Source organism: Neofelis nebulosa, chromosome 2 (genome assembly GCF_028018385.1).
Source record: "Neofelis nebulosa isolate mNeoNeb1 chromosome 2, mNeoNeb1.pri, whole genome shotgun sequence".
NCBI lineage: Eukaryota > Metazoa > Chordata > Mammalia > Carnivora > Felidae > Neofelis > Neofelis nebulosa.
This window is the reverse complement of record NC_080783.1, coordinates 45,681,874-45,708,396: the sequence shown is the minus strand read 5'-3', so window position 1 is coordinate 45,708,396 and position 26,523 is coordinate 45,681,874. Positions and strand designations below refer to the sequence as shown.

General features: G+C 35.4%; 1 protein-coding gene across 1 annotated transcript in view; it reads right to left on the bottom strand.

The window, feature by feature from the left end:
* Window positions 1-24,312, bottom strand: part of COL5A2 (collagen type V alpha 2 chain) — a 193,751-nt gene extending 169,439 nt beyond the window's left edge. The window contains exon 1 of the mRNA XM_058711580.1: window positions 24,292-24,312. The gene's annotated coding sequence lies outside the window, so the exon portion shown is untranslated. The remainder of the gene's footprint in view (window positions 1-24,291) is intronic.
* Between the last annotated feature and the right edge of the window lie 2,211 nt (window positions 24,313-26,523).

Below are 26,523 nucleotides of genomic sequence, written 5' to 3'. Positions count from 1 at the left end.
CATGTGAAAAGATTATGCATGCTACAAACTGAAAAAATTATGACTGAAGGAAAAGAAAAACCATGTGTTTTTGATGGCCTAAAAAACAACTAACCCAAATTAAGGAGCTGGAGAAGAGAAAGGAAAATAAAATGTACTAATTTTCACATCTTCCATCACTAAAAGTCATTACATACTATCTCAAAATGAATTTCAGAACAAAAGGGCATCTCACTTCTAGGTAGGAAGTAGAAAGCTAACAAGTGCATTGCTCCCATTCTAATAATAAATAAAAGCCAGATAACCTTCACAATCATATTTTTCTTTAATTTTTTTTTTCAACGTTTTTTATTTATTTTTGGGACAGAGAGAGACAGAGCATGAACGGGGGAGGGGCAGAGAGAGAGGGAGACACAGAATTGGAAACAGGCTCCAGGCTCCGAGCCATCAGCCCAGAGCCTGACGCGGGGCTCGAACTCACGGACCGCGAGATCGTGACCTGGCTGAAGTCGGACGCTTAACCGACTGCGCCACCCAGGCGCCCCTCATATTTTTCTTTAACCCAACAGAAGCCTGAGGTTACAGGGCAGCCAAGCAGGCAGCATTCCAACAATATGAAAAGAAGATGGGGTTGTATCACAAATTGAAGAAGAAAGAGATAATGGGCAAAAGTAATGCTTGGGGAGAGAGTGGATGAGAGTTTCTCCAAAACAATAAAATATATTAAAAATTTTGATTCAAGAAACTCAGAGAACACCAAGCAGGATAAATACCAAAGAGGAGAAACAAGACACCTAGCTATATTACATTCAAACTTCTGAAAACCAAAGGTAAAAGAGAAAATACTTAAGGCAACTAGACTAAAAACACAGAAGACAATAGAATATCATTTTTAAAGTAGTGAAAGAAATAAAAAATTCTTTACCTAGTATAAACATCTTTCAAAATAAAAAAGAAATAAAGATCTTTTTTTAGACAAACAACAACTGATAATTCATTACTGGAAGCCCATTACTGGAAGCCCTACACTATAAGAAAAGTTAAAAAGAATTATTCAAGCAAAGCAATAGAATAGAAATATTGTGTGGGTCCACACAAAGAAATAAATATCTCTGGAAAAGGTTAAAATAAAAGTAAATACAGAAGATATTTTAGTATTGTTTTTTACTCTAAAATACAACTGAATGTCTAAAGCAACAAAAATAGCAATTATAACATATGAAAAAGTAAACTATATGATAAAATAGTATAAAAATGGGAACGAGAGAGTGGAATTATAGTGTTGTAAAGTTTAACACTGCATGTGAAGGTTGACTTTGAATCAAAAATGTATATTATAAACCCTAGAGCAACCACTAGCAAAGTATTAAAAAGAGGTATTATTCATAAGTTCATAATGGAGATAAAATGGAATCATACAAAATATTATAATCCAAAAGCAAACTAGACATAGCTAAGGAGAGAATTTGTGAATTGGAAGACATAATTTAAGAAAATATCCAGAATGCAACATAAAAAAAACAATAAAATAAGAAAAATAAAAGGGACATTAAGAGGTATAGAGGTTAGGGGCACCTGGGTGGCTCACTTGGTTTAGCATCTGACTCTCTTTTATTTTAAATATTTATCTATTTTTGAGAGAGAGAGAGAGAGAGAGAGCACAAGTGGGAGAAGGCTGAGAGGGAGACACAGAATCCGAAGTAGGCTCCAGGCTCTGAGCTGTCTGCACAGAGCCCAGGATGGGGCTTAAACTCACAAACCATGTGATCATGATCTGAGCTGAAGTTGGATGCTTAACTGACTGAGCCACCCAGGCGCCCCAAGCATCAGACTCTTGATATAGTCTAAAGTCATGATCCCAGGGTATGGGATCAAGCCCCACCTAGGGCTCTGTGCTAAGCATGGAGCCTGCTTAAGATGCTCTCTGTCTCTCTCTCTCTGTCTCTCTCTCTCTGTCTCTCTCTCTCTCTCTCTCTCTCCCTCTGCCCCTCCCCCACTCATGCATGCTCTTTATCTCAAATTAAAAAAAAAAAGGATATACATGTTAGAGTAAGAAACTATAACATATATCTAATTAAAATTCCAAAAGAAGAAAATCAAGAAAATGGGAAAGGGGCAATAGTTTAAAAAGATAATGGCTAATAATTTTCAAAATTGAAAATTAACCTGATCCTTAAAGTTAGAAAATGTTAAATAAATAAATAAATAAATAAATAGATAAATAAATAAAGGAAAAGAAAAGAAAAACTGAAGCACATTATATTAAAACAGCAGCACACCAAAGACAAAATACTATAAAGGCAGCATTAGAAAAAGAAAGGCAAATAACTGTGAAAGGAACAATAAATAAACTAAAAGCTGCTTTCTCTACAATATAAGGAACCAGAAGTCAGTGTAGTTACTTTAGGGAGAAAACAAAAGTTATCTCAGAAAAGAAGTCTGAATGCAAGCAAAGAAAATTTTATATGTATGGGAAAATCTAAACAATTATTCACCATATAAAACAATTTCTAAAAAGTCAGATGGGTTAATAAAATAAATCAAAACTAAAACTGTATATACCTGTTGGGATTGGGAAGTAAAGCATTTTCAGCTCCTGGTTTAGTCGGTAAGAAGTTAAAAATATTAATTTTAGATTATTAATTTTAATATGTGTGTGAAAATGTCTAGGATAATAATTAAAAGAAGAAATAAATTAATGTATAAAATACATTATAATTGGGGATGGAGGATTAAAATGTGAATAAAAACCAAACTCTATTAACCTCTTCCCTGAAAAAGCAAGAATGGAAAAAACAGAAAAAGTAGGGTAATCAGAAGAATAAAATGCAATGTTAAAAATTAAGTTGTAGTAAATGTAAATAAACTGAATTATGCAGTTAAAAGCTATACGTTATCAAACTGGGTCATGAGGAAAGGTAGGGTTTGAATAAAGGGGAAAGAGGTGAGAAAAATAAGTGCAAGGAAAGTGTGGAGGATGGAATAACTTTGACTTAGTCAAGAGGCAATAAGTGAACTGGCCAGAACTAGGCAGAGGTTTCATATTCAGAAGCAGAAGTTAATTTTTCCAGGCTTAGAATTCATGTGGTAGAAAAGAGAGCTGCTGAGCAAAATAAAGAAATGATACAAGTAGTATATAAGCATGTAGCATAAATGAAGGAGACAGATTAGAATATGAGATTCCACCATTCACTTTGAGGAATGATTCGCTTTAAGGAAGATTCACTGTGGGCATAATGAATTTGAGAATCATTAAAATCATTATCTTTGTTGGACGATTTGGCCAGAAAGTATGAATGAGAATGAGGATAAGGGAATTTGGGATCAGAGACATAATGGTCATTCATTAACCTTTCCTAGAGAACAATTTCAATAACTCATATTTCACTGCTTGTTATACTTAAATTTATCAATGTTTAAATGAAATCATTTACTCTTTAAAGAGTTTTAAGTGTTCAATTGAGAACCATATTATTACAGATACACTCTAAGCTTCTCATCTGCTAAATATTTTTTTCTCTAGTAGCATGGAAATATGTTAAAATGCTAAGAGAGAAATTTAAGCTCAGTAACTTTGCACTGGTACAGATAAAGTATAAGTCTGAAATGGAGTTTTTAAAGTATATTTTGGAAACAAGAGAAAAGATGTCCTTCAAACATACACACAAGTCAAGGAAATAAAATGAGGATATATCATGACTATAATATAATTATTCTGCCTTATTTTTTTGCACCCTCCCAAATCTAAAAGTGGCATTGCTTTCAAGTTCTAACCAAAAGAGAAAAAAAAAAAAAAAATAGAATGAACTTAAGTACAACGTAGTCAAGAACCAAACACCAGAACTCTAACTTACAATCAACACACCCATCCCATAAATACAGGAGAAACTCTGGTGGCACAGTAGAATTACAGGGAGCAGACCAGTATTTGCTTTGGCAGATGTGGGGTCTGTGCAAATAGGAACACAGCTGTATGAGGAGTATTTTAGTGTTTCTAAAACTGCTGAATCAGACATAAAAGAATATCCAAAGTTGCAATGTATCAGCAAGTTTAGAGAACAGAGTGCCATTCTGAGTATTTTTTTTTTTAATTTTTGTAGATTAAGTGACCTACATTAAGCATTTTTGTCACCATGTCAGTCGTAACATAATACTTCCAGGTTCAATATTGAGGGCCACACCTTACATGACTATAGTTCTTGTTCCAAGTTAGATATGTTACTATTTGCCACAAATGTAGCACAGGCAAACTTCAGAAGAGCTGGTGATCTTTTAACCTAAGAGAGACTTAACTGAATGCATAATCAGTTACATATGTCTGAGAATTTCAATAAAAGTGAAATATCTCACGTTGAAATTCTGAAGAGCAATGCTGGAAAATTATTGCGAATAGAATTGGAGAACTTGGTCCACAGCTCTCCCTGTCAACCTTAATTCCACATAAACGTTATTTCTCCAATTTAATAATTTATGCTATTTTATGGAGAAGTTTAGGTCTTTAGCATTTCAAAATGGAAATAAAAAAGAAGTACCTTTTCATCTACCAAGCAGGGCTTTGCCCAAAGACGTTTGCTGAGTGAATAATGACCAAATGGTCCCTTAGTGCTTTACTTGTCCCATTTTTGGAAATTTTTAGGACTTCTGGACTAATTAACCACAACCTATTACACCTTACCTTGTTTCTAAATTACATGTTCATGTGTGTCTGACTTCCCCACTGATTCAGTTTTAGACCTATTTGCGCTTCAGTAATTGTCGAATTGGCTTAAACTTACTTTCAAATTATCAAATCCATTTCATCTTTAAACTTGAATCTCAGCACCCTAGAATATTTCCCTACTTTATTTTTCCCTTTATATTTCTTGTCCCAATACTATTTTCTTTAATGAACATTTCACAAAGACTACAAATAGACTTCAAAAGACTTCATCCTGTGGGCTGACTCCTGATTGATTGATAGTGACCACCTGGAACATTTTACTAGGAAAAGCTTTAGGACAAATCTCTGCATTAAGCAGGAAATAATATTGTGCTGGGTTAATTATGTCTGCTAGGACTTGGAATGGTGGGGTGAAAGTGATAGAATACTTGCCATTCATTTTCTTTTTTTATGGAAATCAGTTTCCTTTTTATTGAATTATGTTTGACATAAAACATATAAATTTAAGGTATGCATGTTGACTTGATAAATTTACAAATTTTAATATGATTACCTTTGTAGTGACAGATAGCACCTCCATCACAACACATAATTGCCATTTCTTTTTATGGTGGGAATAACCAAGATCTAGTCTCTTACCAAGTTTGATGACTACAATACAATATTGTTGTCCATATGCTGTATATACTATGTACTGGAGTTCCAGGACTTATCTGATTACTAGTTGCAAATTTGAACCTTTAAACAATATCTCTCCTTTTCCCTCACACCCTGGACCATGGTAACCATCATGTTACTTTAGGTTTTTGTGAGTTTAGCTCCTTTATACTCCATATATAAGTGGTATCATGTAGTATTTGTCTTTCATTGCCTGACGTATCTCACTTTGCATAATGTCTTCAAGGTCTATCCATGTTGTCACAGATTGAAGAATTTCCTTCTATTTCATGTTTTCTTTTTAAAATTTATCTTGTTTTTATCTTGTACTTTAATTCCAGTATAGTTCACATATAGTGTTAGTTCCAGGTGTAAAATAATACCTATTCAACAATGCCATACATCACCCAGTGCTTATCATGACAAGTGCACTCCTTAATCCCCATCACCTATTTCACCCATCCTCCCACCCACCTCCCCTCTGATGACCATCAGTTTGTTTGTTCTCAATAGTTATGAGTCTGTTCTTGGCTTATCTCTCATTACATCTTTCTCTCTCTTTTTTCCTTTGCTCGTTTGATTTGTTTCCTAAATTCCACATAGGAGTGAAATCATATGGTATTTGTCTTTCTCTGACTGACTTATTCACTTAGCATTATTCTCTCTAGCTCCATTCATGCCATTGCACATGGCAAGATTTCATTCTTTTTTTTGGCTGAATAATATTCCATATATATATATATGTATATATATATATATATATATATATATATATATATATATATACATACACACACACACATACATACCACATCTTCCAATATATATTCCAATATATAAGGAATATATGTATGTATATATATATATATATATATATATATATATATATATATACCACAATCTTTATTCATTCATCTGTTGACAGACACTTGGGCTGATAGACCATAATTTGGCTATTATAGACAATGCTTCTATAAACACAGAGGTGCACATATCCCTTTGAATTAGTGTTCTTGTATTTTTTGGGTAAATACCCAGAAGGGCAATTCCTGGATTATAGGGTAGTTTTATTTTTAACTTTTTGAGGAAACTCACAGGAAGGTTGAGATCCCTGCCTTGAACAAATAGCTTTTTCTATTTCCTATTTTCTATTTCTATTTTCTATTTTGTTAGCCAAAAGAGAAGAAAGATATTTTTAAGTCAAAATATCTGAATTAATAAAAGAACAACTCTTTTGTGTTTAGTTTATACCAGTCAGCACCATGCTTTGCATGGATCATCTCCTTTAGCACAAACAATTCTGGAAGGAAAACCTACTTCCATATTTACCATCATCATCTCTAATTTAGAAATGATGAAATTGAGTTTGGGGATGTTAAGTAATGTGCTCAGAGCCTCAGCACAGTGAATAGCAGAGAAAAGTTATGAAACCCAGGAAATCTAATTCCAAATCCTATATTCTTAATTACTATGAGGGCTATGTCTCTAAATGAGAAAATAGGCCATCTCTAAGTCTTGCTAAAATTATTGAACTGAATATTAATGTTTAGAAACAGCACAGTATTTGGCCTTGGGTTAGATTCCTATGTCCATGTTGTACTTATGACCTAACCCCATCTCTATGAGCCATTCTTGCCTGTGTGTAAAATGGATATAATGTTCCCTAAATGGTGAAGTAATTATAAAGATTAGCAAAATAATTGCATTATAAGATATTTGACCAATAGTAGATGTCAATAATTATTGGCTGTCTACACTCCTATTTTAATTTCCTATAATTCCTGTAAGTGATCAGATCATAAGGGTTTTTTTTTAAAAAAAGGATATGTAATTTACTAGAGAAGCAAAAGTAATGAACATTCTTAACTATGAATTTGTGTAACACACCAGAATCAAGATATCACATAAAGAAAAACTGGTGGAGTTTTTAAGTAATTACAGGACCAAACTCATACTACCCTGTCAAAATCCTTATTTCCTAAAATGATCTGTTTCAAGTAGAAGAGCAATTACTCCCCTCCCCTGCTACAAACTACTCTTAGCCTCTCCTAAGTCTACAAAAAAACTTTAAAAATGATTATTAGGTGTGTATGTCACACCATGGCCTAGGAGTGGAAGAACTGAGTATGGAGTGGGAGAAGATAAGAGGAGATATGTGGAGATAATGGGCCCCTGACATCACTGATTAGGAATAGAGAAAGAGATGATTCAAGTGAGTTCAGGCTCATTGATGGGCTCCATAAGATGGACAAGTGGTCAGAAATATGTCAAAGTCAGGTTGTATGACTATAACCACACAAAAGATGGCAAGAGCAAGAATATCCTACCTCAACCCAAATGCTGAAAGGAGCCTCAGGGGAGTAAATTCAACAAAGGAGGACAAGTACAGCACTCAGAATCTTAAGGACATACAACACTCAGCTTGCACGGAGAACACAAGTGGATTCACAGTGGGTGTATATGCCCTCCAGGACAGCTACATTCAGAGGCAGAAATAGTAGTTGTCTGTACATTGTGATTTGAGGGGAAATAAGAAGTTTCTTCTCCAAAAATATATCTTGTGATGAATAAAAGTCCTTTGAGCTAAGGAGTAGTTCCCTGTTAACTGAAGTGTTAGAGCCAAGCCTGAATACCATTGAAAAGGAAGGAAAATCCACTAATCTTTGTCATTTACAACACACCTGAAACAGTATTTGCCCAGCATATTCACCGTGACAGCAATTTTGTGGAAGTTGTTAGAGATTAATAAAATGTGGGAGGTGGAGAGGGGAAGAGCTGCCACAGGGGACCACACAGCTTTGAAAGGTGACATTAGATGGCTTTGATAAGAATGTCACCTACTTGTAAAGTTTGTAGAATTATTTTCAACTATATTGTGAGTAGCAATTCACTAAGCATGTCTAGGTAATATGAAACTTGGAAGCCTAAATTAAGATTCCTTGATTGGAAATATTCAAGATAATTTTTATACATAATTTAATTTATACTTTTAAAAGTAGCAAAGGTGATTTTGTAAACATAACATTGGATTTGTGCAATTAAGGACTGAAAAATTGGCCATGTGTGCTCCCACAAGATTGGAGTATATTTAAAAGAAACTAGCAACACCATTGCAGATCAAACAAAAACTTAGTTTTCTTCTGTAGTAGATGTTAAAATGGAATCAAACAAGGGTACATGTATGACTTTTCAAACTTAAACAAGAGAATGCAGGGGTGCCTGGGTGGCTCAGTTGGTTAAGTGTCCGACTTTGGCTCCAGTCAGGAACTCACAGTCTGTGAGTTTGAGCCCCGCGTTGGGCTCTGTGCTGAAAGCCCGGAGCCTGAAGCCTGCTCCAGATTCTGTGTCTCCCTCTCTCTCTGCCCCTCCCCTGCTCACGTTCTGTCTTTCTCTGTCTCTCAAAAATAAATAAACATTAAAAATTAAAAAAAAAAAAGAACGTAGACTAGAGTTGTGAAGTTATATTTTGAAAAATTGGCTATATTTTCTAATTGGTTTCTGCAACCCCTATTGTTAACTTTAAGTATACAAAGTATTTTTGCATCATTGAAACACATTTTCAAAATTAGGCCAATAGTAACTCAGGGAAAAAAAATTAATAAGCATTTCAGCTTCCATTCTGTTGAACTTAAACCACAAAGAGCTTGCTCTGTGCTATGGGCTGAATGTCTGTATTCCCCCAAAATTCATATGTTAAAATCCTAATCCCTATTTATTTATTTATTTACCCTGAGCAATTTTATTTTATTTTATTTTTTTATGCTACTACTGGGTATTTTATTATTAGTCCCATTACAATACCCTTTGCATTGATGCAACTATTTTCCCTCTCATAAATACATTGTGACATAAATCTAGGTCAGTTTCATTCTAGTGCCATAAATCAACAATGTATTTTAAAATATTAAGTAAAATGCATGACAAACTGAGACATAATAGAATTATCCCTATGTAAACACAAATTGATTATCAACAAACTTACAAAAGTTTAAGTAAATCCAATAATAAGCAACTTGTTGACTGTCAAATGATTTTTGTAATTACAAAACATTTGATTTCTCAAAAAATCATTTCATAATAACATTTTAATCTAATGATCAATCTGTTTTTAATTTTAAAATAATAAAGCCTCCCCACATATCAAAAATAATTTTAATATATTAACTTCATATTCATTTGACATGTAATTACTTTATTTTTTTTTTTATTTATTTTTTTTTTTAAATTTTTTTTTTTCAACGTTTTTTATTTATTTTTGGGACAGAGAGAGACAGAGCATGAACGGGGGAGGGGCAGAGAGAGAGGGAGGCACAGAAGCGGAAACAGGCTCCAGGCTCTGAGCCATCAGCCCAGAGCCTGACGCGGGGCTCGAACTCACGGACCGCGAGATCGTGACCTGGCTGAAGTCGGACGCTTAACCGACTGCGCCACCCAGGCGCCCCTGACATGTAATTACTTTAATACATTAAAACTAAAATAAATGTAGCACCTACACTAATTCAACTTATTTAGTTATTTTATTTTTTTAATTTACACCCAAATTAGTTAGCATATAGTACAACAATGATTTCAGGAGTAGATTCCTTAATGCCCCTTACCCATTTAGCCCATCCCCTCTCCCCACCTCCTCCAGTAACCCTCTGTCTGTTCTCCATATTTATGAGTCTCTTATGCTTGTCCCCCTCCCTGTTTTTTATATTATTTTTGCTTCCCTTCCTTTATTTTCATGTTTTGTATCTTAAAGTCCTCATATGAGTGAAGTCATATGATACTTGTCTTTCTCTGACTGACTCATTTCACTTAGCATAATGCCCTCCAGTTCCATCCAAGTAGTTGCAAATGGCAAGATTTCATCCTTTTTGATTGCTGAGTAATACTCCATTGTGTATATATATATATATATATATATATATATATATATATATACCACATCTTCTTTATCCATTCATCCATCGATGGACATTTGGGCTCTTTCCATACTTTGGCTATTGTTGATAGTGCTGCTATAAACATGGGGGTGCATGTGTCCCTTCAAAACAGCACACCTGTATCCCTTGGATAAATACCTAGTAGTGCAATTGCTGGGTCGTAGGGTAGTTCTATTTTTAGTTTTTTGAGGAACCTCCATACTGTTTTCCAGAGTGGCTGCACCAGCTTGCATTCCCATCTTAATCCCTTTTTAAAAGGTATCACTAGGTGGAGCTTTGGGGAGGTGTTTAAATCATGAGGGTAGAACTCTCATGAATGGAACCTCCTTAGTAAAGAACCTCCAGGGGTGCCTGGGTGGCTCAGTCAGTCAAACACAGATTCTTGCTTTCTCTCAGGCCATGATTTCATGGTCCTGGGATCGAGCCCTGTATCAGGCTCAGCATGGAGCCTGCCTGGGATTTTTTCTCTTTCCCTCTCTCTCTGCCCCTCCCCCGCTCATGTTGTCTGTCTGTCTGTCTGTCTCTTTTTCAAAATAAATAAATAAACTTAAAAAAAAGAGACAGAGAGAGCCTCTAGAGAGATCCTTAGTCCCTTCCATCATGTGAGGATACAATGAGAAGTCTGCAATGCAGAGGAGGGCTTTCCCCAGAACCTGACCATGCTAGCTCCCTGACCTTGGACTTCCATCTTCCAAGGCTGTGAGAAATAAAGGTCTGTTGTTTATAACCACCAAATTTGTGGTATTCTGTAATAGTAGCCCAAACAGACTGAGACATGCAGTTATTTTACAGTTTCACTGAATCTGCTTTACTGACCTTCATCAGTCATACAACTTCTTTTTTCAAGTTTCCAGTAGGTGCCAGTTTCTGGTCTAAGTGCTAAGATTAAAAAGATCAATAAGCTGCCCACAGGAAGTGCACATTCTAGCAGCTTAGAAAAGCTGATAAATAAGTATAATAGAAGGAAATAAGTGCCCTGGGTCACTGCTTTTTCTGGCCAAATTTCTTGAACAAGTTCTCTACATTAGCTGTCTTCACTTTCACTTCCTCATTCTTTGCTCTACTCTGTGCAGCAGGACCACCTTCCCACTGAAGAGGGTCCCCCTGTGATCACTAAGTCCCATGCAGAAGTCCACATGGTTACCTTATCAAACCCTGGGAGCATTCAACACTGTTGCTACTCCATATGTTTACAATTTTTCCTGTTTCTGTTTTTACTCCTGCTTCTCTGATCACTCTCTCCTTTTGATGTCATTTTCCCTCTCTCAATCTTTACTTGTTGCAGTTATTAAAAACTTAACTATCATCTTCTTTTCTTTACTCTCCTCTCTCTCCAAAATCTTAATTGGAATGTGTATGCTAGAGAGTCTCAATATACTTTTCTCTTACTTTTGAGCTACACACTCATTTATACAACAGTTCTCTTAATTCTCCTCTTGGTTGTTTTAAAGGAGTGTCAAACTCAGCTTATCTGAAACCAAATCCATTAGTGTTCTCCTCCAATCCACCCTTCTTTTCCTATTTATTTTCAATCCCAGTTCAAAAGCCACTTCCTCAGGAAATTCCATGCAGCAGAGACCAAGGGCATTTGGTTCACCATGTATGTACAATGCTTTGCATAATATCTGTAACATAATAAGGGATTAATTCATACTTGATTTGAATGAATGGACAATCTATGGGAGTACAGAGGAACCGGTCATTAATTTTATCTGGAAGTCAGTTTGATGGAACAGTTTACTCTTGAAGAATGAACAGGATTTTGTCAAAATATAAAGGACGCAGAAGAGGCAACAGAAGTAAAACAATGGAAGTATTAAATGTTTCAGGAGAATGAACTGAGGACTATAGAGCAAAGGGCATGGGAAGCAGGGACTAGAAATTAGGAGGTGGGGTGGGGCAGTCAGTCATAAGGGAGGAGAGGGAAGATTAGAAAAAGTGATGAAAAAAGTAGATTGTGACCAGAGTATGAAGAGTCTGAACTTCATCCCACAGTCAATGAGGACCCACTGGGGATTTCCAAGCTGAGGAGGAGAGACGATCTGTGTTTAAGAAAGCATACTGTATTGGTTATTAAGCTATTGATACTCATCTCCAATCCATCCATCTATACTTTGTTCTAGAATGCTAATGCTGAGACTGCAAATCACTGTCGTGCCAGCTGTTTCTGTTAGAATCTGCCAGTAGGGGACTGGAAAGGGACACTAGAAGATTCGTAAAAGGGAAAGTGGACTCTCTCCTTCCTGTTTGCTTCGTATTTCTTTCAGAGTCGCCCTGCCATGGTACTTGGGCTTCTTGTGGCCTTCCCAAAGCCAGCCTTTTCAGGCCCCCATGGAGGTACCAGTAACTTCCTGGCACTGCCCATTCCCCCAAGTCTGAGTTTCCATCCATAAAGCCATTCCTCTAATTTTCTAGTTTCTGAATACTCCAGCGTCATGTCTCTTTCCGTCTTCTAATAACTTATTGTTCAATATGTCTCCAATTGTCCACATGTGGCTTCTGTTGTTCTTACTGGACCCTGATTGACATAAACACTTCCCTATTGGTTGCAAAATACAGTGATAAGAACCAAAGTTAGAAGACCAATTAAAAAACAATTTTAATATTCTAGATAAGAGATAAAGTAAATCAAAAAAGCTGGGAGAAGTGAAGATGATGATGAAAATAATAGTCAACATTTATGGAGCACTTACAATACACCAAGCACTGTGTATATACACAATCCCTATGATACAAGATACTATACTTATTTCCATTTTATAGACAAGAAAACTGTGAGGTTTTAAGTAACAGGCACCGGGGCACACAGATAGTAATGGTGGAGACAGGATTTAAACCCCAGTCTTCTGGTTCCAAAGTCTTTCCTTTTAACAACTAAAAAGGGATTGAATTCTTGAATTCAAGGAATCATAGAGAGGGAGAAGTGAAAAAAAATTAAATTCAAAGACATACTTTGGTGACTGGGTGGATGATAAAACTATTAATGATAATGGAAATTTTTTAAAAATATCAAGTTTGGGTACCTGGTATGAATAATTAATTCAGTTTTGAATATTTTGAATTAAAGGAGCCTGTGGGACATGTGAGGAGTGATGTCAGTTGAAAGCTGAATTTGAGTCAGATCATTTAAATGGTTGACATAAAGATACAAATTTCAGAGCTCTCAGAACAGAGTTCTTAGAACAAAGATAAAGTCATGAAAGCAGATGGTAATGCCTGCTCTGAAAGGGAGACTACAGAAAGAGAGTGAGCAGAGTTTTCGAGCTGTTAAGTATAAATCCTATGGCTCTTTTTTCTACATAAAGCATAGCAAACAGTCTTCAGAAGAAATATATATTAAGCAGTGAAATGGAGACACAGAGAATGAAAGGAAATATATGTGCTATGACACAGAAGAAAAGCATGAAACTATTCAAGAGGTTTTTTTTTTTCTTTGAAAGGAAACACGAAGCAGAGGGAAAAGGGAGATAAAGACAGTTCAGAACAAAATGCTTTAGTTCCTACACTAAAATGCAGGATCCCCTAGATTGATCTTAAGCCTTAGAATGATTTGGCGGCAGAAACGAGGATGACATCAGCAAACCAATCCTCAGCCGAGTAGAATGAGTCACATTTTTGTCTGTTTCCACTTGATTCAAATATTTTACATTTGTTGAGCTTGAAAAAAAAAGGACAGAGGAAGCCATTGAAAGTGGAAAACTGAAAGTCCAAATATGGTTTGTTTCTGACTCACCAAAATTGCAGCATCATAGGAACTAACTTTGACTTAAACGGACTTTAACAAAAACAAAACAAGCCAAAAAAAAAAAAAAAAAACCCTCTATTCAAGAAATAATTCCCCAAATCACATAAAAGTGTTATATGGCTTTCTTTAACTTTTAACTTAATACCAAACAGAGAAAACCTTAAAAAGTATAATCTTCTGTAATTTTTTTAAATATAGATATCAACTGTAGAAAAAAGGGGTAATATTTAAATATCATCTGGTCTTTATAACTTATCTTGGTCAGTTCAGTATAAACACCTAGTTTGGAGGATTCAAATATACCTAAACATTTGCTTCTGTGGAACAGAGCAGGCAGGAAAAGCAGAGTAAAGAAGTGGGAACAGATTTGCTTCTCTACAGGGATTCATGCCAAATAATCTGCAAACAATCCATTTCCTGGCAAATGTCTGCTAACTGGTTTGCTCATGATTTTTTTTTTACTGTAGTTGCTAATACTGACCTTCAGATCCTTTAACAACAAGAAAGATTTAGAATTAGTCAGAATTCACTTGGAAAGGAAATCATTGCTGCTGACTTCAGGCGTTATTTTTCTATTGTAAGGCCCAAATTTTGTAAGTGAAAGAAGTCTTTAAATTATAAGGCACTGAATAAACCTTAGTTATTATTTATTTAATACACCAGAGCATGTAGAGATCATCTATGAATGGGAACAACACTTTGGTATCATTTCATATTAAGACAATAGGCTGTTTTCCAAGACTTCATTGTTCTTTGCCCTGTAGTGACATTAGTTAAATATTTTTCATCAGTAAAACTTATTAAATTCTTCAACAACCAGTAGGCAGGTCTCTCTAAATATAACCAAAAACCACAAAGAAAAAATACTGAGAAATTGATTCAGCTAAAGTTCAAAACTATATTATTTCAAAATAAATTTAGATGACAAGTGCCACACCATTACAAATTATTATTACTGTTCTTGTTGTTGTTGTTACCCTAACTTGTGATAGACAAAGAATTAAGATTGATATTTTAAGAAGAGTTCTTACATATCATTAAGAAAAAGGCAGACTCCAGTAAAAAAAAAAAGAGGGGGGGCAAAACTATGAATAGGCAAATTAGCAAAAAAAGGCCACTAATAAATAAATACATATGAAAATAATTATCAGGCTTACTAAAAATCAAGTAATGAAAAGTTAAAAACAGTAAGCTACCATTCTCATGTCATACTGACAAAGATTAAAAATTAAAATACCCAGGGGGATTCTGGGAAAATGACAAAAGTAGAAACAGTACAGTTTTTAGGTCTTCCAGGAAACCTGACCAAAAATGGAAGGAAGAGTAAAACTAAAACCCATTGACTACATTTACAACAAAATTAGATGGCCAATATCCAAATGTATGGGGACAAACCACCAACAGCCTCAAACCTGCATGGAATAGAAAGTGGTGCACAAGAAAGTCGAGGGAAGCCAAGAGGCATCTGATTACTTGAGAAACAAGATAATCCTCAAATAGTTGCCAGCAAATATTCACTGAAAAATCCAGTACCCTGATTTGAGATCAATTGCTTGGAGGGGGAGGTGGCACAGTGAGAGTGATCCACCCAGGTGGATAGGATTATTTTGTTACTGACATTGTTTAGAATTGCCAGTGGAGGCTGATAACATAAAGCAGATCATCACTCAGTAGTTTAGTTTTTAAAAATTCTCTATAGACAATGTGACCCCTTTGAGTCAAGCCACTAATCTCTACTGGCTGTCGTTAGATTCATTCATCAGTTCACTAACTCACTTATTCATGCAGTATTCTTTTCTCTAGGTTATAGAAGATGAGAATTCAAAGATACAAAAACTATCTGCTGCCTTCAGATCTCAACATCTAGATGTAAACAAACAAAAAATATTATATTGTTACTAGTGCTAGAGATTATATATTCACTAGGATGTATTAATAAGATTAAATAAGTCATATTACAGAGTAGCTAGTAGGATTCTAAAGAAAAAATAGCATAATAAAATGGTCAAGATCACAAACTGGGGTCAAGCAACTCTAAATTCTATTCTGGATATTTGTACTCACTAGCTGTGTGAAATTGGGCTTCTGGGCTTTCTCAGTCTCCATTCCTTCAAACAGAGAAAATAGAAATACCACCTCAGAATGTTATTAAGGAATAAATAAGCTCAGTAATACTCTGAGCCCTTAGCATTGTTTCTGACGTATTATGTATATTCAAAAAATGTACATATTTTTATTATTGAATAGATCTAATAAAATCTAAATTTGTTGGAGAAAAAGGTATGGACCAAGCCATGAATATTTAATTGATCAGTGAGGACCAACATGAAGAAATTGCAAAAGTTTACTTTGAAAGAACACTAAAAAGAAAGGGGAGGGGGGGAGGCAAGAGTAAATTTCCATGTGACAATATTGTAATGGGCCTGCCTCCTTTAATAAAAAAAAAAATAATAATTCTTTTTTTTTTAAACTATAAAGCTTCTTCTTTTTTTAAATGTTTATGTACTTATTTTGAGAGAGAGAGAGAGAGCACGTGCACATGAGTGGGGGAGGGATAGAGAGAGAAGGAGAGAGAATCCCAACCAGGCTCCATGCCATCAGCCCCTGCAGAGGGGCTCAATCCCAAGTTTCGTGGGATTATGATCTGAGCCAAAATCAGACATTTAACCAACTGAGCCACCCAGGTGCCCTGAATTTAATAAAATAATTATTAAAAAAATTAACACTGGTTCATTATTTAAGAATGAAGATTCATTAGTTACAAATAATATTGAATAGCTCCCTACAGTCTTTGCATTTATTTACTTCCTGAAAAAAGACGGGCATCAGCATCTTATTGTCATAGAAAAACATCAACTGTGGAGGTCAGAAATTCCTTAAAGAGGATCAGGTCTGTAATCAGTGTAAACAAGTTGAGTATATTTACTCTTCTGAATTCTTGCATGTGCCCTAACAATAGTGCACATAATCATATCTTTACAAAATCTGAAAAACATAAGATATTATAACTGTAATCAATTAAGGTCACTTTCCATGCTGACTTCTTTGTCACACTTTCCCTTATGATCCAGTAGTGTTGGAGCAGCCATAGGCATACTGAGAATTCAACAAAGGAGTTGAGTTGGGGATATATTTATTGTTGATTTAGTGGGATATATTTATTTTTTCACAGTCCCTTCCACATATAGTTAAGATATTGCTAGCAGACCCAGTATAGGAATGACTTCCAGAAATACTCCTGCCCATTGTGCTCACAGGCCCAGCAACTAACACAAAGGCTCAGGGCTAGAATGTATATGTTAACATGAACATGTCCTATGGTGCCTTGCAATGAAATAGTGGAGAAAATATAAGCTTTGAAATGCATGAAAGCAGAAACTAGTCTGGAAAATTCTTCCAATCATCAGCTGTGTTCAAGTGAGTTGAACTATTAGTTTGGTATATTTTTCACAATTATTAGTTATACCAAAATTCACATATAACAAGAAGGAAGTATCCTAGTAGAAGCCAAAAACATTAACTTAAAAAGATTGGTTAAAGCTCAGTCAGAAAACTTCTATATACATGGCATTTGTCTGGTTTTTAAATTCATATTTACTATTATTTCTTGTCTCATTTTAAGCAAATATTAATTTGCATACCAAATTTGTATGTGTAATTTCATACTCTTTTTCTTATAGAAGACTTCTCTCAAATTGAGTAAGAATCTGGAGGCACCTCTGTGTAAGGGCAAAAATGAACCGGATGAGGGGCGCCTGGGTGGCGCAGTCGGTTAAGCGTCCGACTTCAGCCAGGTCACGATCTCACGGTCCGTGAGTTCGAGCCCCGCGTCAGGCTCTGGGCCGATGGCTCAGAGCCTGGAGCCTGTTTCCGATTCTGTGTCTCCCTCTCTCTCTGCCCCTCCCCCGTTCACGCTCTGTCTCTCTCTGTCCCAAAAATAAATAAAAAACGTTGAAAAAAAAAAAAAAATTAAAAATAAAAAAAAAAAAAAAAAAAAAAAAAAAAAAACAAAAATGAACCGGATGAATAAAAGCATCGTATTCATGATGACTTAGGTAGGAAGGCAGAGATTACACTGTAAAACATTAGGCTATAACATATGAAACAGAATTATAGATACCAGAGTTGTTCATATCATGTTAGTTAGAGCTATAAGTGAACCAGCAAAAGTATAGTTTATATTTTTTAGGATAAGGTAATTGGTTGGTTACACAAGACTTGGCTTGGAATCCAGGTTGAACTGCAATGCAAGCCTCACAGCACCTTGGCCAAGCAATCAGGGATGCTGTGGAGCCAGGGTCAGCTTTACAAGCTGTGTAGGTGCAATAGAAGTGCCCTGTGCTTGTTCATTACTCCGCTGTCATCTCCTTGAACTTTTTAGTAAGTTGTGAATAAAGTGGTCCACATTTTCATTTTGCATTGAGTCCTGAAAATTATGCAGCCAGTTGTCTGTAGAATACACATGGCCCATCACAACAGTCCATGTGGGGCTGAAATAGACTTTTAATGTCTGCCTGGCTGTCGTGAGTTGTGGCCTTCTATAAGAAGGACATGACATCAGGTAAGGAGACACTCTGCAATGGAGGCCCACCCTGAAGGAGTTGATAGCTGGGCAATAGTCTCCTGGAGGGGGACATAGGTAGCCTATTTTCATGTCCATTATTGGCCCAAAGCCCATTTACTCGATGTTGTATTCAGATCTTACTGCAAGCACTCTAAAGATAACTTAAGTTGCCCAATTTTCTCCTTCCTCATTCTAAGTATGAGTCTAAGCCATTTTTCAAACTCTTAATGACTTAGAAAATTTTTCACTGAAATTTATTTCTTAGAAGAAAATTCTTTAGTGAGAGAACTCATTATTTTAAATGCATTTTAAATTTACAACTTTAACATAAATTCAGTGCACTAAAAAAAAAAAGACAAGTACTAATTTTCTACTGGGGTTTAATATGCCGACTGGTCCCACTTTAACCAATAGAGACAATTTTAAGTGTCTGTCTTTTTAAATAAAACTTCACTTAGGGACACTTGGGTGGCTCAGTCAGTGAAGCATCTGACTTCGGTTCAGGTCGTGATCTCTGGGTTCATGAGTTCAAGCCTTGTGTTGGGCTCTATGCTGACAGCTTAGAGCCTGGAGCCTGCTTTGGACTCTGTGTCTCCTCTCCTGGCCCCTCCCCTGTTGGCGCTCTGTCTACCTCAAAAATAAATAAGCATTAAAAAAAATTTTTTTTAACTTCACTTAGCTATACTTTCCAAGTAGACTATCCAGATAAGGCCATATTTTAGGAAAATTTTAAATTCAGGGGATTCTTGAAACACATCAGTAATCCCACTTATAAATTAGAAAATAAAACACAGGTATCTACACTATATAAAGTAAAAGACCCAATGTAAATAATATTTAGCATCCCAATGTTAATTCTGATGCTCTGTGGTATGTAAGCAAGATCATAAGCATGAAGGTCATCACCAACCTTTCCCACCCCTCTTACCCCACTCTTTTTACCCCATAGCAATATTTTTTTTACCTTACAGTTCATATTTGCTATTTTCATTGCCTATCTCCTCCCTCTACAAAAAGCTCTATGAGATTAGGGCTTTTTGCCAATTTTGTCCTCCGTTGTATCTCCAGTACAAAGAAGAGTGGCTGACCAACAATCAGTACTCTAAAATAAATTGTTGAAAGAATGAATAAGTGAGTACATAGTAATTTATAAAAACCTTCCTAAAATTGTAATTAAAAATATAAAGTCCATAAATCCACATTTACACAATTAACAAAGGCAAAGTGCTATTACATTATAGCTCAGCAGAAATCAAATGGAGATGATAAAGTAATACTCAAACTCTTAAACACTCCAAATTATAAAAAGTTACAGCATAAACCAGTTTGAAGTTCAGTTGGTGGATGATTATGCTTTTAGTGCTGTCTAAAAGTTACCTTAAATAGCTGAGAGACGTTATTCTGATTCTTTTTTTAAAATAGAGAAAAATTTAGAGAATAGTATCTGGTACTAGTAATTAAGCTTGGTTTATATTTTGTCAATCAGGGTATAATTAAGATTTTACCATTCACAGAGACATGGAAAACTTAAATCCTCAGGGTAGGAAGTGACAGCAAGGAAAGAAATGTTAAAAAGGAAATAATACTGCTAAGATTAACACTGAAAGCATATGTTTGGTATGAAGCCAAATCCAAACATTATAACTTCTTTTTTTTTTAATGTTTATTTATTTATTTTGAGACAGAGAGTATGTGAGTGCATGTGAGCAGGGCAGGGGCAGAGACAGAGGGAGAGCAAGGCTCCCTGCCAGCAGCACAAAGTCTGGCTGGCATGGGGCTTAATCCCACAAACTGTAATCATGACCTGAGCTGAAATCAAGATTCAGACGTTCAACCAACAGAGCCACTGAGGCACCCCTAAACTTCTTTATGAAAAGATACTGTTTTTAACAGTATTAGTATTATACTGTTATATATATATATAGTTATATAATTATATATAGAAGTATATATAGAAGTATTATAACTTATTTATGCAAAGATACTGTTTTTAAAAATCCTAATTACTTAACATATATTGTAGTATTGGTTTCAGGAGTAGAATTTAGTGATTTATCACTTACATGTAAAACCTGGTATTCATCCCAACATATGCCCTCCTTAACGCCCATCACCCATTTAGCCCATCCCCCCATCCACCTCCCTTCCATAACCCTCAGTTTGTTCTCTGTGTTTAAGAGTTTCTTATAGAGGCTGCCTCCCTCTTTGTTTTTATCTTATTTTTTCCTTACCTCTTCTATGTTCATATGTTTTGTTTCTTAAATACCACATATAAGTGAAATTATATGATGTATTTATCATTTATATTTATTTACTACTTATTATTTGTCTTTCTCTGACTAATTTCACTTAGCATATTACACCCTAGTTCATCCAAATTGTTGCAAATGGCAAGGTTTCATTCTTTTTGATTGGCAAGTAATATTCCATTGTATATACATATATGTACCGCATCTTCCTTATCCATTCAACAATAGCCAAATTATGGAAAGAGCCCGATGTCCATCAACTGATGAATGGGTACAAAAAGATAATTATTTAAGAAATGTAAACAGATAAGCTTACATATAGGTTACTAAAAAAAAAGAAGGCGCATGGAATTCAGACACGAGCTCCTCTTAACTCTTGTAGACCAGGTTTCCCATTTAATAGATTAAAAAAAATTCATTCACTTTTGTCTTTCTCTTCTCTCCTCATCTGCTCCTCTATGGCAACAAGAGTGAAGAACAGTTCATGGCAATGTTATAAAAGTTGAACTAAAATGTGACAAATTAATGACGCTAGACAAAAAAGTGCGTCCTGGAGAAGACCTCAGCAGCCTAGCTCCATGTACACCATGTGTCTACCATAAACTTACTGTCTACAGAATGGAATTGTCTATAATGCAGGTCTATTCAAGATCAAATTGAAAAGCATTTAGCTTCTGATAAATGAATGTGTTCATGAGACAGTTACACCACACAGAGTCCATTCTATCTCTGAAGCCTTACAAAAAAATTCTAGGGCATGACTAAAATTAAACAATTAAAATAATGCTTAACTATTTCAATTGATCCAGGTAAATTGGTATCATTTTGTTGTCACTTAAATTTCCTCCTATTCTCAAATAGATTTTCGCTAGTAGAGTAAATTCAGCTGAGTGTGCTTTGGAGTTTAAGCCATATGTCTTCATATGTTAGTGTACATCAAAATTACCTGAGATGACTGATAAAAATGGAAATTCTTAGGCCCCTTTCCCAAAGACTAGTCCCAAGGACTAGGGCTTTGGTCCACATATTAAGAAACATTGGAACAGATACCTGTAAATTTCAAGCTTTTGCTAGAGTTCTGTGGGAGTTTCTAACACTATTATGTGAAACAGACAAGGAACACTTGGATAAAAATATTATCGAGTATTATTTTTCATAATATATTCTCTAATACATCTAGGTCAATACAAAATATTTTATATCTCCTACCAGTTGTATCCTCCTCTCCAGGAAAAGTGCCAGTTCAAGTTTGTTCTCCTACGAAATCAAAAGAAACATCTGTGTACTGGTAAATGCCAGAACAGAAATGACTGGGTAATTTCCTTCTTGGGCTACCAAACAGACCGATCCTGGGCACTTGAAAAAGCACTTAAGGGCTTGACTCTGGGCCATTAGACTTTGGCCAAGGCAAACCTGTCTGCTTTCCTCCACAGAAGGGGCAGTTGTGTTTGCAGTTTAGGAAAGGAAATCACTGATGCCCAGTAGAAAGCCTCCCAGAATTAAGTGGTACAGCTCTGCCGCAGGCTGAATGCAGAACATCACTGAACATATGAAAAACAGATCTCAGGGCAAGTCAGTCACACTGGTCCTGAGAGCGACTTCACATGAGGTTGCTCTAGTCTCCTGTGCTGAGAAATTCTCATTCACTCAACACAAGTGTTCCCAGGATGTATGTCACAATAACCCATGGATAACACTCAAGAACTATAAATAAATTAATTCTACAGTTCCATCAAAAAGGACAAATATCTGGGTTTTATCTAAGTGAAACCAGCTAAAAATGTGCTCCTGTATGAATTAGTTTTATACTAAAATACCTTACTAGCTTATGTTCATTAGGAAATAAATTTCCCCAAATGACTTAGTACATAAGAAACCTCGGCCAAAACAACTTCCAAATGAAGCTGTGTCAGAAAAGGCACCTCTCTCATCCAAATTTAAAGTTTTTTTCCTTATCCAGACTATTTCACACACAAGATTTAGTGCAAAAAACTATATGTTTGAACAGTATTATATGCATATAACCAGGCTGGCCTACATTTGCCTAATCCATAGTCCTGTTTTTCAAAATTCAAATTTGGGTCTTCAATCACTGGGTTTCTGGGAATAGTAGACCAATCTAGGCAGTCAGAAGGTCAAAAATAAGCCAGGAAATCTAAGAAAAGCTAATCAGGTTGTAATGATATGTACATGTTCCCCTAAAGACATGTATTGGAATATTCACAGAAAAATGATTATTTATAGCCAAAAAACAGTAACCACCCAAATGTGTACCAACAACAAAATGGATAAACTTGTGGTTATAATCACACAGCAATGAGAATGAATGATCTATAATTATGGAAAATTATGCAAAAATAAGCATAATGCCGAGCAAAACACCAATATTATGTTGTTGGTACATACTGTATATTTCTATTTATATAACACTCAGAAAAAATTAATCTATGGTATATCAGAACAATGGTTAATTTGAGGGAAGAGTAAAGATACTGATTGGGTATTGGCAAAGGGGGGATTTCTGGGTTGTTCACAAGACTCTTTAATTGTTTAATTATTACTACATGTGTTTTTTGAGAAAATATATGTACACTTTTCTGCATATAATACTCCCATAAAAAGTTTATTAAAAATCCTATGAGATTGGGATACTTCTGAGGAAAATTACATAAAAGTGAATTATAAGTGAGAGTCAAGAGCAAGGAAAGGTGGTACCAAGGAGAGCTAAGAGAGAAAAGGAAGAAGGTGGAAGAACTATCTCATAAAGTAACTGCCAGTCTCCTGAAGGGGGAAGATATGGGGATTGAGAATAAAATGTAAACCAAAATGCTTACGGAACATCAAAGATCAAACCAAAACCCAGTTTTTCCCTTAATGAGAAAATACAAAAATCAAATGTATTCAAGAAAAATAAATGGCACTGGGTTCTCCAACTCACAGTTAAAAATATAGAGTTCCCTAGCTCATACAATGTAATCTCCCCAGAAATCAGTTGTCCTCTTAATTTAGATGAGATAGATAAAATATACAATGGGAGATAGATAAAATATAACAGAAGGATCATTTTTTATAAAACTAAGAAATATAAGCTTGAAGCATGAGCTACTTTAAGCATAATGTGAACTTGATAAATCAAAACCATCGATGCACCCAAAAACCATATCTGGAAGTGAGACAATTTTAGAGATGTGGGAAAATATTTACAAATTATTTGAAAAGCAAAGAGTTAATATACTCAATTTGCTAGGAATTTTTATAAACCATAAAACAAATGTTAACAGAAAAGCAAAGGACAAAGACATATCACAAAAGAATACAAGTAAATGAAAAGCCAGTCAATCTCAATGTGTATCAAAACAATTATAGCATTTTGAAATCACAAAACTGACAAATATTCTTATAAATATTAACGACCAGGGTTGGTATAATAAAGAAATATGATGGAGATATTTATGCTAAAACCTCTTGGAGGACAATTAAGCTGAATCAAAACACTTGACTGTACCTACCAGCAGCTCAAGTCTGATCCTCAGCTATCTTCACAGAAAATCGGGAAGAGGTAGTTGTGTGGGAACAGGGACAACAGGACTCCAGGATCCAAGTTAGGAAGCTTGCTGGGCTGCTCTAGGGTATAGCAGATAAAGGAACAGGTGTCTGGACTTCCAGGACCTTTGCTATGACAGGAGCTGTTTCACAAGGAGGAGGCTAGAAATGAAGAAAAATATTCATGACAATCTGACCCGACAGGACCAGCTGCAAAATAACAAAAACCTCTTTCATCTTAAAAATAATTTCTAATATTATTTCAACCTAAAAAACCCTTACTATATCTTAATTATCACAGACTCTCAGGGAGATCCATATTTGAATTTGGCAAAACACCAATTGTATTCTCTTTTCATTATTTTTCTAGAAGATAAAGCTGTTATTTTTTTCTTATTTATAACAAAGAGAATATGAGGAGTGTTTTGAAACTGCTTGTTTTTAAACAAAAAAAAATACTTTTCAACTATGAAAAATAAAAATAACTTTAAAAACAGAATCAGAACAACAGCAAAAACAAATTACAACAAAAACCCCTTCACCTATAATGCATGTTCCAAGTTGGACTCTGAATTTTGAGGATTTTCTGAGTTTTCTTCTATTTTTATGTTCTTGTATTGTTTTTTCCTATTGTTTTCTACTTCTAGAACAACGACTGACCGAGGTAAGCTACACAAGTGTGACAATTACCATGTACTGTCGCTGGCTCCCGGGCATGGGCTCTGGAGTTAAACTTCCTGCTTCCCTTCCCAGTTCTTCTACTAATAAGCTGCATAATTTGGGGCAAGTTAAATATGTTCTCTGTGAATATGTTTCCTCTTCTATAAAATTGGGAAAATATGAGTAACATATCCACAATGTTTTTTTGTGAAAATTAAATATCACTGTCTAAAGACTCAGGATAACTGTTGATGCAGTACAAGTGCTCAATAGTGTCTATCATTACATCTTTATCTCTTAACTGTTTCCTTCAATACAGATAAAAAGCACAGAGCATGATTTGTTGGCAATCACATTCTCAAGTACTCAAACCATAAAAGCCTCTGTGGGTAACAAGAACAAGTCCTAAACAGAGGAATAACAGAGGAGTAACGACAGCAATTTGGTGGCATAGGATGCCACAGACCCTCTTTCCTCCGACAGAATCACTGATTCAACAATATGCAGAATTCCCTTTATGAGAAATCCAGACAGGTAATAGGCTCCTGCTCCCCAGGAGAGCGCACAGCCACACTGAAGCTGGTGGGAAAATTCACGGCACTGTCTTGCCATGATCCCTCTCCCTGGCACAGCATCACACAATGGAGAGGAAATTCCTACCTCCTGGCTTCTCCTTGGGAAGGAAAAGAGAAGAGCAGACCATACATACATCTAACATTCTGTGCTTATAGTTATTAATATTGTACTTCTCACTTAAAAATTTAAGAGGGTGTATTTCATGTTATGTGCTTTTTACCACAATGATGATGATAAATAATAATAATGATAATAATAATAATTCTACCAGAGATAAAGAAATAATAATTTTACCAGAAATAATAGGAACCCAAGAGGATGGAGGAAAGAAAGAGGAGAGCCTCTTCTGAAAGAAAACCTCAAAAACTTGAAATGCTCATCCACACGCAACACTTTTGATCCCCTCTCTAAAAAATGTTCACTTTGTGGAAAAAACGCATTTACAAGGGATGTCTGGGTAGCTCAATAGGTTAAGTATCTGACTCTTGACTTTGACTCCGGTTATGATCTCACACTTTGTGAGTTTGAGCCCTACATCAGACTCTGCACTGGCAGTGAGGAGCCTGCTTGAGATTCTCTCTTTTTTTCTCTCTCTACCCCTCCTTGCTTTCCCTCTCAAAAATCAATAAATAAACATTAAAAAAAATCTATGAAATTGTGTTTAAGATAGCCATGCACTCATTAATGTGGATGCCTATTATGTGCATACACAACTGGCTTGACTCCCTAGCTACCTGAAATGAGTCTTCCATTTTGTTTGATAACATCTTTTTTCAATTTTTTATTATGATAAAATGCACATAATATTAAATTCACCATCTCAACCATCTTTTTTTTAATTTTATTTAATTTACATCCAAATTATTTAGCATATAGTGCAACAATGATTTCAAGAGTAGATTCGTTAGTGCCCATGACCCATTTAGCCCATCCCCCCTCCCACAACCCCTCCAGTAACCCTC